The sequence below is a fragment of the Oryctolagus cuniculus genome, chromosome 6, assembly GCF_051225735.1.
Source record: "Oryctolagus cuniculus isolate XC-2025 breed Fujian yellow rabbit chromosome 6, ASM5122573v1, whole genome shotgun sequence".
NCBI classification, from domain to species: Eukaryota; Metazoa; Chordata; class Mammalia; order Lagomorpha; family Leporidae; genus Oryctolagus; species Oryctolagus cuniculus.
In genome coordinates this window covers 9,239,121-9,256,113 of record NC_142872.1, presented here as the reverse complement: position 1 = coordinate 9,256,113, position 16,993 = coordinate 9,239,121, and the positions used below count along the sequence as shown (strand labels likewise).

At 43.5% G+C, this 16,993-nt stretch overlaps 1 long non-coding RNA gene across 7 annotated transcripts in view; it reads left to right on the top strand.

Moving 5' to 3' along the window:
- The first annotated feature begins 1,864 nt into the window (after positions 1 to 1,864).
- LOC149126005 (uncharacterized) overlaps positions 1,865 to 16,993 on the top strand; it is a 170,714-nt gene continuing 155,585 nt past the window's right edge. For 3 of the 7 annotated variants that reach the window (XR_016235140.1, XR_016235136.1, XR_016235137.1), the window contains exon 1: positions 1,865 to 2,079. This is a non-coding gene — a long non-coding RNA (uncharacterized LOC149126005). The remainder of the gene's footprint in view (positions 2,080 to 16,993) is intronic. The other 4 variants (XR_016235139.1, XR_016235134.1, XR_016235141.1 and 1 more) reach the window with 3 other exon arrangements.

The window sequence follows — 16,993 nt, the reverse complement described above, 5'->3', positions numbered from 1 at the left end:
GGGATAAAGAACTTAGGCTCCTTCCTTTAATCAGCATCTATGGGGAACTTTGCAAGTGTCTGGCACCGTGCAAGATGGATTTATGGAAAAACCAGAGACAGGAGGCGTTGGCATTTTAGCTGTGGCCCTCTGGAACTTCTCAGTTGCTGTGAATTTTCCTAAGAAGGGGCCAGGGTAAGAGCCTGGCTCTCCCCCATTTCCCATCACCTACAGGGTTCTAACGAGCGTCCAGTTATGAAGTGAGGGGACAAGGGCCGTGTGGGGAGAGGTCATATGTGATGTTGTAGTGGGTCATTCTCTCGCTTAACCTGGGCACCTCATGCCTTTTTATCTAAATCTAGAGGGTACTTTGGAAACTTTTTGAAGGCCGATTTTTCTTCCTTTTTTATATTGATTTGTTTATAGCACTGCCAAGAGCGTTGATTTATCCTCTCACCTATGGTCGGAGCAGCCCAGTTCTGTGTTGAACATGGGCCATTTCAGGTCATCCATCATAACAGTGCCAATGTTCTATAAGCCCTTTCCTGACTGTGTTTTCTTAACTCGAAAGCAACCACTTTGAGGCGCGACCCCTGCACCTGGTGTGTCAAGATTGAATAACTAATTGAATACACAGTGATTGCACTCCTCCACCTGAGACAGCATTGATAATCAAACTGGGGCCTGCTCACACAGCAAGGCCTATAAATTACCTTAGTAGTTCATCAGTCTGAGCTCTGACAGGGTGGGTGGGGGTGCAGTAGGCAGAGAGAAAAGAAAAAAAAGAAAACCTGTTAGCAAAATTAGACCCCTCCACGTTTGTATCCTACCAGTGAACATCATAGGCACAGTGAATCTGTGTTAGGAAGTGGAATAAACATAGCCTTCTATTAAAAGCCCTAGCGCGTAGAAGGAAAACAAAGTACTCATTTGAACACATTTTATTTAACAATGAAGCTCTAAATCTCCATTTCATTTTCACTGTCATAGGAACTACTTATTTTTAAGTACAATAGGTATTGAACAAAATACGTGCTGTGAACATGATAAGGATGGGGTAATCTAACAAGTAGGAGGCTCAAAGTCCATTCCCAGAGACACAGGCTCTGGCAAGATGAGTGTGCAGGCGGTTTAGTTAGGGGACATCTCGTGGAGGGTATGAGGCTGGGTCATGACGAGGAACAAGTTGGGTTCTTCCACAGCGATTTCAAAGCCTGCACTGCTACCCTTGGATTGTCTAAAGTTGGGGTGGGAGCCTGAACCCTTGGTCAAACATGGGATGCAGGCTGCTCCAAGGACGGAAGCAACGTTGGCCTAGGAAGCTGTTTCCAATCGTGGAGAGGGCTGGGGTGCAGAGGGCTTAGTTGACAGCATCCCCACCACTGCGGTTCATGGTGTCAGGTAAGGGACACCTATCACAACCCAGAACAGACATGCATACGGCTCAGCAACAAAAAAAGAAAAGGTTAGTAGTTAATTGTTGTTTTTATCCAAGAGTAAATGCTTGTGAAAATCCTTCCCCACTCCACTGGATTCCTGATTGTTTGGCTTCTTTAGAGGCACTTGGTGAGGCAAGGTGTGGCAAATCCACTAAGCAATGAATTTTGCCTGAGGAAGGTAACTACCAGGCAGGGAGGACTTCAGTGAAAATTTTAAGGACAAAGGGCACAGCCTCAGAAAATGGGCAGCCCTAGGAGTCATCACTTTCTCCAGGTTTTGCTGCTGGTGTTCAGGGAATACTCTAGAAAGAGGAGACTGTGGTGAGTTGCTATAGATGACGAAGGCTGGCTTGCAGATTGAAATGTGCCCTTGTTCCCCCCCAAATGCATCTGCAGAAGCCCAAACCTCCAAGGTAACTGCATGTGGAGAGAGCGCCCATGTGACGGCAATCAAGGGTAGATGGAGTCATTAAGGTTAAAGGAGCTGCCGTGGGCCTGGTGCTCTTACAGGGAGAGGAGGGGACGCCGAGTGTTCTCTTTCCGTTGCTGTCTCTCTAGCCACACCAAGTGTGAAGACACAGAAGACTGCCACCACGAGAGGTGCTGCCCCAGAAACTGAGTCAGCTGGCTCCCTGGCGTTGGATTTCCAGCTCCCAGAACTGTAAGCAAGTCCATTTCTGTCACAGGAGCGATCCGTTGTGGTTTGGGATGCAGCCCGAGAAGGTCAACGGTGCAGGTTCCTTGGTTAGCGCGTGTAGGGGCCGTCAGCCCAATGCCCAGGCTCTATTTAAACTGGGCTTGGTTAAGTTAAAAAAAGTTAGTAAATACAGGACAAGTGACTGGAATTTGAATCACTAACATAGATTCTTCCACACGGAAGCAACTGGTGCTTATGTTTGGTTATGGGAAACGAAACTTTCCCAGAATCCTGAGTTGGTGGGGGCTGGTGGGCAGTTGGGACTTCAGCTGTGGAGAGCAGCCTGCACCTAGGCACTCGCGCCGTCCTGGACTGGGTGGCAGCCACCCTGTGCGCTGTGGGGTGTGGAGCAGCATCCTGGACGGTGCTCACAGGACGACAGTAGCAGCCCCCACCCGCCGTGAGGACGACTGGACGTGTCTCCAACGTGGCCATGTCCCCCAGTTGGTGGGGTGAATTGCTCCCTACCGGTTTCTGTCAGTAATCGGGAATGTTAGCACCTGTGCTGTCGAGGTGAGCCTAGAGAGGAATTGCATCTTGGTAATGGCATTCACTAAAAACAATGATGATTTCATTTTTGCCTTTTTTTTTTTTTTTTTTGGTGGTGGACAATGGTTTCCTTTGTTCCTCTATGAACCTGTCCCTCACTGTGTAGTTGCCTCTAAGTCAAAGTCAAGGTAGTTAGCTATGCAGAGAAACAGCGTAATTCATAAAAATGGAAATTGAGTGTCCAAAAACCAAAAAGTACAATGGAAGAAATAGCTGACTGTTCAATGTAAACTTCAGGATATTTTTGAAGTATTTCTGCGGTGGTTCATCACTTGGAATACCTAATAGTTAGATTCTTAATGGGAAAGATGATGATCCAGTTTTTCTTGGGCTCTTGGTAAGAACTCAGCCATTCCATTCTGGATTTTTAATAGAAGTTGAATGCTATGCATGTATTAGTAGTCATTTTGTTATTTGCTAAATATGTGAATTGAAGAAAATGCAATTCAACGTTACCTGTCTCTAAGCCGGGTGACATTATCGTATTGCATGAGATGCTAATACAATATAATGTTAGATGGTAAAATGAATGTTTCTGATTGTGCTAATATTTTTTCCTTTCAGAGACATTTACATTTTTAATACTAGCTGAGATTTATTAAGCAGAAACATCGCATTGCCTTTCAGATGCTTAGAATACAATCCTTGTGCCAGATTTATCTGTTCCCACAGCTGTGTGTTTGTAAATGTCAGAGCAAGACATGTTGTGTTAGATGGGAATCTATTATCATTCATGAAAATAAGTTGCATTTGAATAGTTATGAGAAAGGGACAGAAAGCAACTAAAGAAAATTCATGATTAAATTCTTCTAGAACCTAAAGAAATAATAGACTTTATATTGCCTAGTCTCTATGAAAACTTTGCTTTCAAATTCTTTATCTTTCTTGGCCTAGTGCCAGCTTTACAAACTCCAAGTTTTCAAGAGCTTTCCTTTTACCAAATGGAAATGTTAAATGTCTTTGTTGCAGGGAATTGTATGGAGGGAGCTTTTAACCTAGAAGTCAAGACGCTGGATGGGATACCTGTATCCCACATGGGGATACTTGGGTTGGGTTTCTGGCTCCTGACTCCAGCTTCTTCATAATGCAGATTCTAGGGAGCTGTGATGATGGCTCAGGTCATAGTTTCCCTGCCGTCCATGTGGAAGACCTGAATCGAGTTCCAGGCCCAGCCCTGGCTGTTGCATGCGTTTGGGAAATGCCAGCAGGTGGGAGGTCACGCTTTCTTCTCTCTGCTTTTCAAATGAATAAATAAATATTTTTTAATTTAAAGTGTTTGCAGAAAATGGATATACTGTGGTGCAAAAGTTGTTGAAATCCTTGCATGCAAGTTGTCTTCAAAATGTTCAGGAAAATGAGTCATGAAGAAAAGTGAGCGTGGATTTCCCATTCTGTGGTCAAGATCATGCCTTCCCTTCCGTGAATGGCTTCAGTCCCCAGCTCCTGCATTTCAGGATTGTTCTTTTTTTTTTTTTTTTTTTTTTTTTTTTTATGCAGGCATAAAATGGCTGCAACATGGCCGTCTCTCAGGTACTTCTGTGCAGTGAGGCCATCCTTGTTGTCTTGTGATCTTTTTGTCTTTGGACAAAGGCATTCTCTGGCTTTGATCTAGGCCATCTTGTAAAATGTTTCTATAGGGAACACTCTTAGAAGACTGAGTTAGTACTCCCAGAGTCAAGGGCGATTTGCTTACTATTCGGTATAAAAAGGATGACTGTCTGAGATAAAGACCTTTTGAGGTGTGTCTCCCAGCGTTCATGAAAGTGCTGCTCTGTCCTTGGGCTTGGCAAACGAGTGACAGTGCTGGTTTTCTGGCTGTGAAATAATAACTTATTTCTGTGAATAATAAGTAATTCTTTGTCTCTGACCCAGAAATCTTGTGCTGCTCTCTATGAAACCAGGACAGCCAAACTTGATAGTATTTATGATGAATAATGAGTAAGGGTTGATGGTACCGCAGTTGTGTTTGTTTCTCAGGATCACTATTTGTTTTCCTAACAGCCGATTGGCATAGTAGCTGCTGGTGCAGGTCTTTGGATTCACTTGATTTCTCAGGTTGTAGATTTATTGCTCTGTCTTTGGATAGAGCAATCATCTTTGCAGACTAAATGTTGGCTTAGTTGATGTCTGAGGCAGAAATACCATCTCTTTTTGGTCAGATTAGATGGCTATGTGTTTGCAGTGTGTTTCTAATGCTATATCCTCCTCCTGCCCCTCCCTCCCCCATTCTCCCTCAGCATCATCATGTGATACACTTAATAGCCAATATGTTTAGTGACTTACTTACGCTGAGCAAGGCTTTAAATAATTGGCTTATGCTAAGTTGTTTGGTTCTCGTTAAAACTCTTTGATGTGTAGCCATTATTAACTCTAGAGAAAAGCAGGCAGATTGTTACTTGTAGTTACACAATTAGTGAAGCTATGTACAGGTGAGGAGACTTCAGAGCTTGTAGTTTTAACCATGATGTTGTGCCAGGTGTCTGATCTTAACTGATCAACTAATAAAGAGAATATGAGCTGAATTCTGTTTTGCTTCTCTGCCAATCCTCAGTAGAAGCAAGCACTATTAACACTTGTGTGTACACCCTTAGGTTTTTATCAGAATCAACACATTGAAGGAATCGTAGGCATTTTCTTCAATAAATAGGATCATGAGTTTTATATAATTTAGCAATTTAGATTGGGAATATGTATTCATGTCCAGGAGCATATATCTGCCTAATATTTAAGTGTTGAAGAGTGACCCAAAAGTCAATGTACCGTAACTTACCGAGTCATTCATCAATTGATTCAAATTCTGCTACTAAACCATAAAGGCCCACATGAAGTAAGGCCTCTTCATGGCTTAGAATTGTTCTGTGAATGAGACATGTGCATCTGTTGGATCTAGCTGAAGGGATTCGTAGACTGTATTTGGCTGCCCTTTGCCAGATGTTTTTCTTTGCCACAGATAGATGAAAACAAGAAATATGAATGCCCATTGACTGGGAAAATGTACACAGGCTTTTTCTTGATGTGTCACCTGCTGAGACTGGAAAGGTCATTCTCAGCCTGGTGTCCTAGGTACCAATCACCATCTTAAAAGTGCGCATCGGAGGGGCTGCTTGCTGGCTGCACTTCAGAAGCAGGTGTGCGTGGGTTGATCGTGTTGCCCCTGTCGGGTTCTTCACCTGGGAACTTCTCTCTTGCCTCCAGTCTACCTTCACAAACGCCTCCTGTGAGTACTGTCCTTGGCCACTTGGATCTTCTGTTTGCAAAGGGTTAACCGGCATGACAGACAACAAAGGTCCTCCTGGGGGACCTTGAGCAAGGGATCTCAACCTCTCCATCGTTTCTTCTGTTCCTGGCTACCATACCTTGGTGCCATTTTAGGGAGGAACTTACTTGGGGCTTCTCAGAGCTCCTTAATATTCTTGGCTAAAAGGTTTTCTAATAAATGAAGTAGTGTTAACCTAGAAATTCGAATGAGAATTAAGCGCCAGGGATAATGAACCCGGAGAACTTCTAGGGAGCTTATTTTCATATGAAAATATTAGATCACAGATGAAGGTCTTCTATCAGCCCAGAGGTTGCATAGAGGGTTGTGAGGATTTGATAGCGAGGCTTGGTGCTCCCAAGCTTAGCAGTCTCAGCCAAAGACGTATGTGTTCAAGAGGAGCCGTAACACAGAGCTTAGTGTTTCCTATGGCAGTTTGGTGGATGATGTAAATGAATCCTGAAGCAAACTTTCTGCTAATTTCAGAAAATAGAGAGCATGTCTTAAGCAATCTATTCAAAGACCTTTTTTTCTTTAAGCTGATAGCAGGGGGTGGCAGGCAGATTTGTTTCAAAACAAGCTGAACATTTCCTTAGTATTTGTGCTTAAGCTCCAACAATAATAGAAAATTAAATTTCCATAGTGGCACCAGCGTCTTCAACAGGAGGGTTCCTCTCCCTCACCAGAGAGGATTCAAGCATGAGAAAAACATGGAGTTGAAAGGTAATGAGATCTTTGGTTTGAACAGAACGTTGTACAGCCCACTAAGACTTCCATGATACTCTGTCATTTGAGAATGCTAACTGTGTTCTATTCAGAGCAGTTCAGGTTGTCTGCTCTACTGTTCTCCAGTGTGATTCTGCCCTTGCCCGTCTGTTACGTGAATATAGTGGTACTGTTTGGGAACAGCAACTGACAAACTAATGGAAAATATAATTGCAGTCTTTCACAGCAGACTTTGAAATCTTTGTAAAGGATGGGGGTTCACTACATGCAATTTAGCTCTGTCAGTACCCTGAGATTGAAGAACTTAACCTAGTGGGTACTGTATAACAACATTCTTGGTTCCATTAGCAACTGTGTTATAAGAGAATGACCGTGGTCCAGTTTTTCCGCCAATTTAGACAGTTGCAGGTTTCTGCACTGTTGGTGGGTTTGTGTCAATGCAGGCAGTGTGTTGGTCAAGGGGCAGAGAGGGACTTGGATTCTTGGATTGATTTCTTTCTAATGTGTTATCTTTCAGATGTCAATTCTACTCTTTTTCTTGAAGAAACAGTCACCAGTAGGCAAGTCTTACAGGTGCTTAGACAGAAATTTGAGGGGGGGTCAAGTTGCCTGCTTGGAGATTTTAAGATTATCCGAGCAATAGATGTCAAGGTGTAAATGTCACCATGTCGCCACTCGCGTTAGTGCTGAAGCAGTGCCCAACCTCAACTTTAACAGTGATTGTGAAATTTTCCTCATTTCTACAAATCATGGCAGTTTCTCATGTGGCTGGGTAGAGCATTCCAGCTACACACGTTCGCAAATTCTGGATTCTGTGTTCAGTTTTCCTGTACATGAATGGTCCACTGAATGGCGAGTGTTTGGTTGTGTTAATCTCCCAGGTAAGATACTGAAATCAAGTGGGAATATCATTGTCCACCTTCTGTATTAAGAAGAAACTGCTGGCTACATTAAAACAGAGGTTTGTAGACAGCAGTATAGATACAGATGTAGATTGAGATAAGCAATGTCTATTTTGCTAAATGTTTTGATGAATCATTATCCCTATACATGGACAAAAAAAAATGTGTTCTTAAAATTAGGTCAAGGCAGCCCTCTGAAAAGTGCTCACCCTGTCCTATGTCTCTTCTGTAATCTCACTGTGCAATCCTTGGGTTGTACCCCAGTGGCAGGGGCAAGAGGATCATGGCAGGAAAAAATCTAAGCAAAGCCCTATTCCATACACAGGGTGGGGGTGCCCTCTTAAAAGCCCACAAATTCAGCTCTCCGCAAGCTTCAGCCAGCACCTGGACACTCCACGTGGAGCAACAACGCATCCTATGGAAGAGCCAGCAATGGGGTGGGGCACTGGCTGGAGAATGTAGGAGACATTGGAAGGTTTGTCTGTTTAGTTGAAAGATTAAACAGCTTTAAAAGGAGCAGGACTGAGCCTCCATTATAACGGGTTGAGATCATGACTGGACAACAACTGAGAGCTAGAATGTCAAAAATTGGTTAAGTAAACCCATTGTCAATGGGTTTGATAGACTGGCACAAGTTCGACAATATCAGGTGTTTTTTTTTTTTTTTCCAGCTTTACTTGAAGTTGATTTTGAGAATAAACTAGTTAAAAATTGAAAGGTGGTGAGGAGGAGGAGGACTGAGAAATGCATTTAATATTACTTTTTCTCTGGTCTCTACTGCAGCTAGAAAAATATGAGTTCTTAGAGCTGAGAATGTTGGTACTGGTTAAAGTTTCTGCGGTATGTGTTACTTTCATTGTCCTTTAAACTGCTTTGTTTCTGTTTTTGTTAATAGTAGCACACTTGGGATGCTTGAATCTCATATCAGAGTGCCTGGGTTCCTGTCCTTCGTTTTCTGGCCCAACTTCATGCTGATCTACACCCTGAGAGGTAGTGAATGATGACTTACATGTTTGGGTACCTGCCACACATGTGAGACACTCAGATTGAGTTATTGGCTCCTGGCTTCGGTCATGCCCATATGTGGGTGTTGCAGGCATTTGGGCAGTAAACGAGGACATAGGATCGCTCTTTGTCTCTCTCTCTCTACCTTTCAAACATATATTTAAAAATTAATTAAAAATGAATTGCCACACAGAAGCTTACAGATACTTTAAAAGCACATTCACTTATTTTTTTGTTAGCTTTTTTTTTTTTTTGAGGCAGAGGAGAGAGACAGCTTCTACATGCTTGCTCATTCCCCAAATGGCCATGGTAGCTGGGAATGAGCCAGGGTCTAGCCAGAACAAAATCAGGAGCTGGAAAATCAACCCAAGTCTTACACCTGGGTAGCAGGAGTGCAGTGACTTGGACCCTCCCATGGTATCCATTATCAGGAAATGGAGCCAGGAACTGAACCCAGGCACTCTGGTGTGGGACATAGATGTTTTAATCAGCACCTTAACTGCTAGGCAAAGCGCCAACCATTGCTTTTTCTTGTATCATGAATTTTAGATTGTGTTCTTTAATTCTCTATACACCTAGGGAATCTGAATTTTCCACTTTGAGTCTGTTTGCATCTAACTCGCCCTCAGGTCTCCTTAACTAGTACTGTCTTTAGCGTTGGAGACTGACCAGAATGCTAAGGATATTTATGACCTGCATATGGTGGATGACATTGATAAAGTTGACACTGAGAACCATTTCCTGGTAGTTTTGGTGGCAGTGTTTCCTCTACCCTAGGTATAGAGAGGATGGCGTGATTGCCTGAGGATTTCACGTTTGCAGAGACTCGTGCATTTGGCTGGAGGGGCGCTGGGATCTCGGGGTGTGCTCATCCTAGTCCACATTAACTCACAGTGCAGGGAGGTTCATGGTGCTGATCTCAAGTGCATCAGGAATTCAGAGGAGCTGAGATTTGTTCTGTTACTTCTACTCAGCTAAGAATTTGGGCAGCTGAGCTGTGGCTGTCGGAGCCTGGCGAGTGAGGGGAGTCTGTCGGCTGCAGTCATGTTGAGACCTTGCAGGCACTGCCATGAGGCGAATGGTGGAGCCAGGTCACGTGGTTTTATCATTAGAGTAGCTGGAGCTGGTAGATGAGCGAGATATTAGTTAAACAACAAAGTAGGTTGTGATTTGGAATTGAGTGTAAGGGACAGATTAGGTATAGAGCTATTTTTAGGACAACTTAGATTTCTTGAAGTTGAGCTCTAGTGTTTGTTCCAAAATAGATAATTTTTTCATGGTTCTATGTTCAAGTTACTACATTAGGGTTTTATTGCAGATGCTGTTGAGTTGTACAAATCCAGTGCTTTTCCCATCTGGGCTAAACTTCATTTCCCAACCTCTGCTGCTGTGAAATGAGCCCCCACGGCTCAGCTCTGTCACTGGGTTAGCCAGGATATCGAGAACAAAATGCAAGGGTTATTACAACAGTTGTAGTCTTTTATCTTAGTAATTTATAAAAATAGTGGGTTTATTTTAGTGTTAGATTTTTAAGAATAATTTTTAAAATACTTGACAAAAAATTGTATATATTCATGAAGTACATTGTGGTATGTCCCATCAGGACAACCATACAACCATATCTATCTCAAACATTTCTGACTTCATTATGGTAGAAACCTTAAATCCTTTCTTTTAGCTTTTTTTTCTTTTTAAAGAAAAACATATGGATCCAATCATTAACGTCATCCTGATGTGGTACATTGGGACACTGGAACTTGTAATTTCTATCCATAACTTAGTGTTAATAATCAACCTTTCCCTCTCATTCTTTCCCTTCTATTTTCTCTGGTCTTTGGCCACCACCATAATACTCTCAACTTCTGCTTGATCATTATAAAACAAACTTTAGGTAAGTAAATAGAAGGAGGTGGGAAAAGCACTAAATAGGCCTCTTTTGAGTGTGTGTTGTCTGTGCCAAATGCACCCTGGGAAGTTGTGGCCATCCTGTGCCTTCTCTGCATTGATGAAGAAAAGGCAAGTCCCGGGTGAGAGTCCCACCAGAGACAAAGCCACGCACGCACAGCCTGCAGAGTCTCGTCTCCAGCAAAACACCTCCCACCTGCGGCAAGTGCAGGGGACCCCAGCCAGTGCCTTCTCTGCACCACCCACCTGTCTGTGCACAGAGAGCGTCGCAGTCCTCATGGCCAGGGAGTTCTTCCTTCTACTGGCATCGCCTCAAATGTCGAACAGGGTTTTCCTTTCAGAAAAGCAGTTCTATGGGTATGAGAAAAAAGGAGACTACAATTTGTGAGCAAGTAGCACAGGGGTGCCTCTAGTTGCCTTGGACTTGAAGAAGAAGAGTTGCTTCAAGCCAAGCAGTAGTTAGTCTGAGTGTTGTTAACAGGGCTGTTTTTCAGTAGCCTCTTTGCCCATTAAAGTTAATTTGCTCTCCCAGTGTGTTCAAATGTCCTCAACAGATGATTGTGCAATAGGGTGAAATGCATCTGGGTATGAACTCTTGTATTACCTAGAGTTAAAGGACATCCAGCTGAGGGATTTGACTGGTTGAAGGAGGAGATGACAACAGTCATCCATACGTCTGCACTGGTAGAATTCCAAGAACTTCATTCACAGCTGAGGGAGGTCATTGATCTTTGGGGAAAGGGTGGGTGTAGGTGGACAGCAGTTAGGAAGAATATAGAAAATGTCCTCCTTGCCTTGTACATCTTTATAACTCTGGGCATTCTTTGTGTTAAATAAACTCCTCACTACAGTGGATGAAGCCATTCTCTTCTCATGGGTGCAGGATGAAGAATGTGGCTCTGGGGTCTGGGGCAAGAGTCGGATTGCTGAGCTCAGTTGAGTGAACATCCCACCTCTGCCTATGCAGTCAGACACTTAGCCCAAAATCGCCCTGCTTCTCGTGCCTGCTGTCCTCAGCATTTCAACTGAATTTGGCTTACTTGCACCCGCTCTGAGTGCTGAACAGACTTGTGATTGCCTTCAATCAGAATAAATGAGGAGGTTACTGTGGCACAACAAATAAATTGCCGGCTAAGTCCTGTCATAATAATAGTTTTCATTTTTCTAACAGATTGGCTTGGGAGATCTTGCAGAGTTTGCAAATATGGTTTCCCCTGTTTTGCGGGTAGGAAAACAGAGTGCCTGGCAGTGGCCTAGGATTGCAGATCTTGGGGACTGCAGCCGAAAACACAGAAGTCACATTTTGGAAATTTGGACTGCGTTCATTAGAGCAGGATGATGATAACATGAGCAGGATGCACATCTCCCTGCTCTTCAGCAGGGGCGGATCGGCTAGTTCTGCTAAAATACTTGGCAAAGAGTTGAATGTTTCCAGCCTGAGACTCTCTGAAAACATTCAGAAAATGCAGAATGTGAATCCCAAAACTACAATAGCAGAGGGTCGTATGCTAACTGCCATCTCCAAGGAAAGGCTGGAGACAAATGTGCCGCTTTGAATAAACAGTTATTGTTATGCAGTGCAGTTCATCTGTCAAAACACCACAGGGCTCTGCTTGATTAAATATTCTGATACCATTAGCAGAGTGATGTGATTGGCTGGCCTGAGCAGATAGCAGCTCTGTGGGCAGCATGGCGGTCGTGAACAATGACCGTGGAGACGGGACCAGGGAGCTGCGAATGGAGCCAGACATGGCGGGGAGGGGGGCGCAGACCCGTCGGGGATTCCTGGGGGAACATGCTCCTTACACTGTGGTCTGGCAGTCCTTCAGAAATGTGTACCTCCTAGATGATCGTTTGTTAGGCTGCTTTGAAAGGACACTTCTGTTTGAGATGCAAAGACATAGGGGACAGTTAATACATCATTACCAAAAGTATCCCTCAGACAGAGTGAGAGCTTCCTAAAAGGTAATCACGTGGGAGTTACCAGACCCTCCCCATCTCCTCCTGTTGGAGAAATTTAGGGTAAAAGCAAAAAACCACTAAAAGCGTGTTGGATGAAAATCCGTCATCAGTCCTTGTAGAGATTAGGGTCTGTGTTCCTTTAACTTGAATCTGGGCAGGATTGGTGACTGTCGTGACCAAGAAAATATTCCTAAATGATGTCACTTTACAGACACTAGAGAGCAAGACAGAGTCTATGTTTCTTGTCTTTGAACCCATATTTTTGCAACCCATCTGTTAGGAAACCCACATCCTGTTATACAGGGGTACCTGTGTAGGGACCTGGATGTGGGCTCCAGCGAAGTGGGGCCCCAGGAGGTAATGCTCAAGATCACAGCTAGGAGCCAGCAAGCTGTCTTTGCCGGCATCCCTTGGCCGTAGTCCAGTTACCACGGTTTTTCGGCACAGAGCAGAGAGAAACTGTCTCTGCAGAGCCCTGTCCACATGGGAGACCTTAAAGAAAAACTGTCTTTCAAACAGAACCGAGACAAAGATCTTCCATCTGCTGGTTCACTCCTCAAATGCCAGCGATAGCTGGGGTGGAGCCAGGCCAAAACCAGGATCTAAAGAACCAATCAAGGTGTCCCATGTGCGTGGCAGGGACTTAATTTCTTGAACCATCACCTGCCACCTCCCAGGATGCACATTAGCAGGAAGCTGGAATCCCAAGCTGAGTGGGGACTCAAACTTGAGCAGCCCAGTGAAGGGCACTACATCCAACACCAACCCACATTGTAGACTTTGGATCCAAAGAATTGAGTGCGTTCGCACTGAGGAACCAAGCATTGGGACGCTTTGTTATGACAATGATAAATAATTGCAGTGCTCATCCACAGTGAAAGAGACCGCAATAAACTGATACATTGTCTTCCTTCATAGTTTCGATTTCTTGATTTAAGATCTTTTCCTGCATAACGTACTCGACTGCGATTTTTTTTTTTTTTTTAAATCTCTAAGTCAATGGCCTGGAGCCCCTGTTCATTACTTAATTCTTAACATGTTAGCATTCTAATGTTGCTGCAGTTTATGTACAAGTAGACTTGAAGGTCATGGAAAAGTAGAATCAAAGCCTACATGTAGCTGGTGACAAAACGTTTGAAATTGATGCATAGCTTTTTTTGAACATGCATTTTCAGGGAACTTTTTTTTTCAACTTTTATGTAATAAATATAAATGTCTGAAGTACAACTTTTGGATTATAGCGGCTTCCCCCGCCATAACCTCCTTCCCACCCGCAACCATACCACCTCCCACTCCCTCTCCCATCCCATTCTTCATCATGATTCATTTTTAATTATTTTAATATACAGAGGATCAACTTAGTATATACTAAGTAATGATTTCAACAGTTTGTACCCACACAGACACACAAAGTATAAAGTGCTGTTTGAAGACTAGTTTTACTGTTAATTCGCATAGCACAACATACTAAGGACAGAGATCCTACATGGGGAGTAAGTGTACAGTGACTCCTGTTGTTGATCTGACAATTGACGCTCTTGTTTATGGCCTCAGTAATCACCCAGGGCTCTTGCCATGAGCTGCCAAGGCTATGGAAGCCTCTTGAGTTCACCAACTCAGATCTTATTTAGACAAGGCCATATTCAGATAAGATCAGTGAACTTTTTAAAGACCCCTCATGTTCTCCACGTAGTGTCCTGAGGGGAAGAGATGGAACTCACAGCCTGCTTCTTCATGGTCTCAGAGAACAAGGGCAACACAGGCATCTCTCAGGCACCCGAGGCTTTACTTGTGCTGCTGTGTGTGTGTGTGTGTGTGTGTGTTGAGAGTTTGTATAGGATGCAGTATGTCTCACTGGAAAAACTGGCAGCACAGCCACTAGTGCCATGAGTGGAGCGTCGGTGAGTGGAGAGCACTCAGCCCTACACTTGTTACTTGTGCTTTGCCTTCTCCCTCCCCCGCCCCACTTCCAAGATCTCTCCTTTCCTCTGTTCTTTTCTCAGCACCTGCATTTGTGGCCTACACTTGACCTTCCTGTAACTCGCACACCTGCGCACTGAGAGCTTTAGACTGGTCCCCAGGGACCCCATCCACACTGCACCTGAGGGGCCACTTACAGGCCCTGGGTATTCGGCGTTGAGTCATCCCTTCCTTCCTAAAATACTGCATCTACCTCGATGGTGCAGCCAATTTCCTTTTCATTGCCCTATATGAGGATCTTCAGTGGTCGCTGTGCTTGGTTTGGGCATAAGGTCTCTTAAACATTCTGCTCCCCGGAGCTCTTTTCCTACCGACTGTGCTGTGGCTGTGACTTTGCACAAGTGCCATTCAACTTCCTTTTCTAAGCTGTCACTGGAAAACCCCAGCTCCAGTTAAGGCTGATAGGATAAATGCCAGAGGGCTGGATGGGCAGACTCTTTGTCTCTGACGTGCTGGGCAAGCCTCAAGCTGTGACCACACTGAAAGTGAGACCAAAATCATTTGAACTTGAATGAAACAGATCTTGAGAGCCCTACCTGCCACTTTCGTAGAGCACCACTTATTTTGATTGGAAATCTTTTGAGCTTGGAACCTTCTGTCGCTCTACGACACCGCTCCTGACTGCATTTTGCTGAGTGACAGCACGTGGGTCGTCACATGTTTCTTGGCCTTGTTGACCTGCCTGAAGTCATTCCTTCCTGATGTGGAACTGTTGGTTTGTGGGCCACGCTAGAACCCTGTAGTGATCCAAGCCTGCTCCCCTCACATTGCCCTTGATCTCCAGTTGGAATGTGCAGTCTGCTTGCAGTGCAGATCACCCAGCTGTGACTAATTGTGGAGTGTGTTCAGATCTTTAAAAAGTAAGCGTATGTTTATTTTTTTTCCCGATTTGGATAGTTCCAGTTCAAGTGGTGGCAAGCTAAAATACATCTCCCAAGACTGATTTTTTGTTTACTCTTAAGGCTCAGGGTTTGGGATCAATGTTTTTAACCAATTCTAGTTACACTCCAGTGCAATAACAAAGCCCAAGCAAAGGCTAGAAACAACAAAGATTACACTTACTAATTTATTTATTTCATAACTGTTCTTATAAACAATACATTGGGCAAAGTCTCAAATCTGAGTTCTAACTTTGATTTGTAATAACTATATACGGTAACACAGAAAAGTTCAACAGAAAAACGTTTCATACATCATTCCTCTTAATTACACAAAATATTACCAAAAATGTGAAAGGAAAAGTGTGTATATCTCTAATGTGTTAAGGGGACGCACTGTTAATTTCCTGTAGTTAGATTCTCTAACAGGGTGCAGTTTCCAGCATGCAACAGTGCAATGAATAGCTGTGGAGGGGCAGGAATGTGTATAAGGAACAACATATTTTCACGTCATGAAATCTCTCATACCAAACAAAGCATATTGTCCCTGAAATCAACAACCATTTCCTTGTTGGTTGCCATCTCATTAGTTCCCCATTGCAAATAAGTGCAGATGAGAAGAATCTTGGGGGCCAGTGCCGTGGCGCACTAGGTTAATCCTCTGCCTGCAGCGCCAGCATCCCATATGGGCGCCGGGTTCTAGTCCCAGTTGCTCCTCTTCCAGTCCAGCTCTCTGCTGTGGCCAGGGAGTGCAGTGGAGGATGGCCCAAGTGCTTGGCCCCTGCACCCCATGGGAGACCAGGAAGAAGCACCTGGCTCTTGGCTTCAGATCAGCACAGTGCCGGCGGTAGCGGCCATTTGGGGAGTGAACCAATGGAAAGAAGACCTTTCTCTCTGTCTCTCTCTAACTGTAGCTCTACCTGTCAAATAAGTGTAAAAAAAAAACTTAAAGCCAATATTCTTCTTTATAAACTTTGTAAGTTGTCAAATTGATTTCAGAAGGATTGTAATTCAGCACTAACAGAGGAACCCGATATTTGCCCCAGTGATTATTAAATGTTCTAAGAGTCACATAGAAACCATTTTGCAGAGATTTTGCTAACTCTGAGGTCAACTTATTGTTGGTAAGATTTCTATTTTTCCTGTGCTAAAATTATTGCCCCCTCAACTTAATGAGTTCTTATATTTTATTTCCTCTTACAGTACCTTGTTTATTTCCTACCATGATCTGTAGATGTATAGCATGTTTTTATATTACTTTAATACTTACCATCCCCAGCTTCAGTGTGATAAGAAAAATTCATGTTGTCTGTATCTGATATTCTATATAATAACTGGATACATTGGTTACATGTTCATGTTACTGTATAAGCAAACAATGTGTAATGTGGTTGTTCCCTTTAGAACTTCTTTAGTTTGCATTTTATAAAACAAATAGTTGAAGCACAGTGACAACATTTACATGACTTGGACAGATGATAACTGTTTCATGCTTCAGTCATGAGTCAGAACTTAATTTTGAGTAGGATCTAGGTTCAGGTGAGAATGTGTGGGCAGATAAAATTTTGCATGGCCAAGTTAATGTCATGACAGTGTATTGTAAATTTCATGCTTTGGGCAGAAATTATGCTTCAACTGTTGTCTAATATAATTCAGTTTTAAAAATGCCCTCCAATGTGTTAATATAGAGTTAGTTTGATGGCTGTCTATCTGAA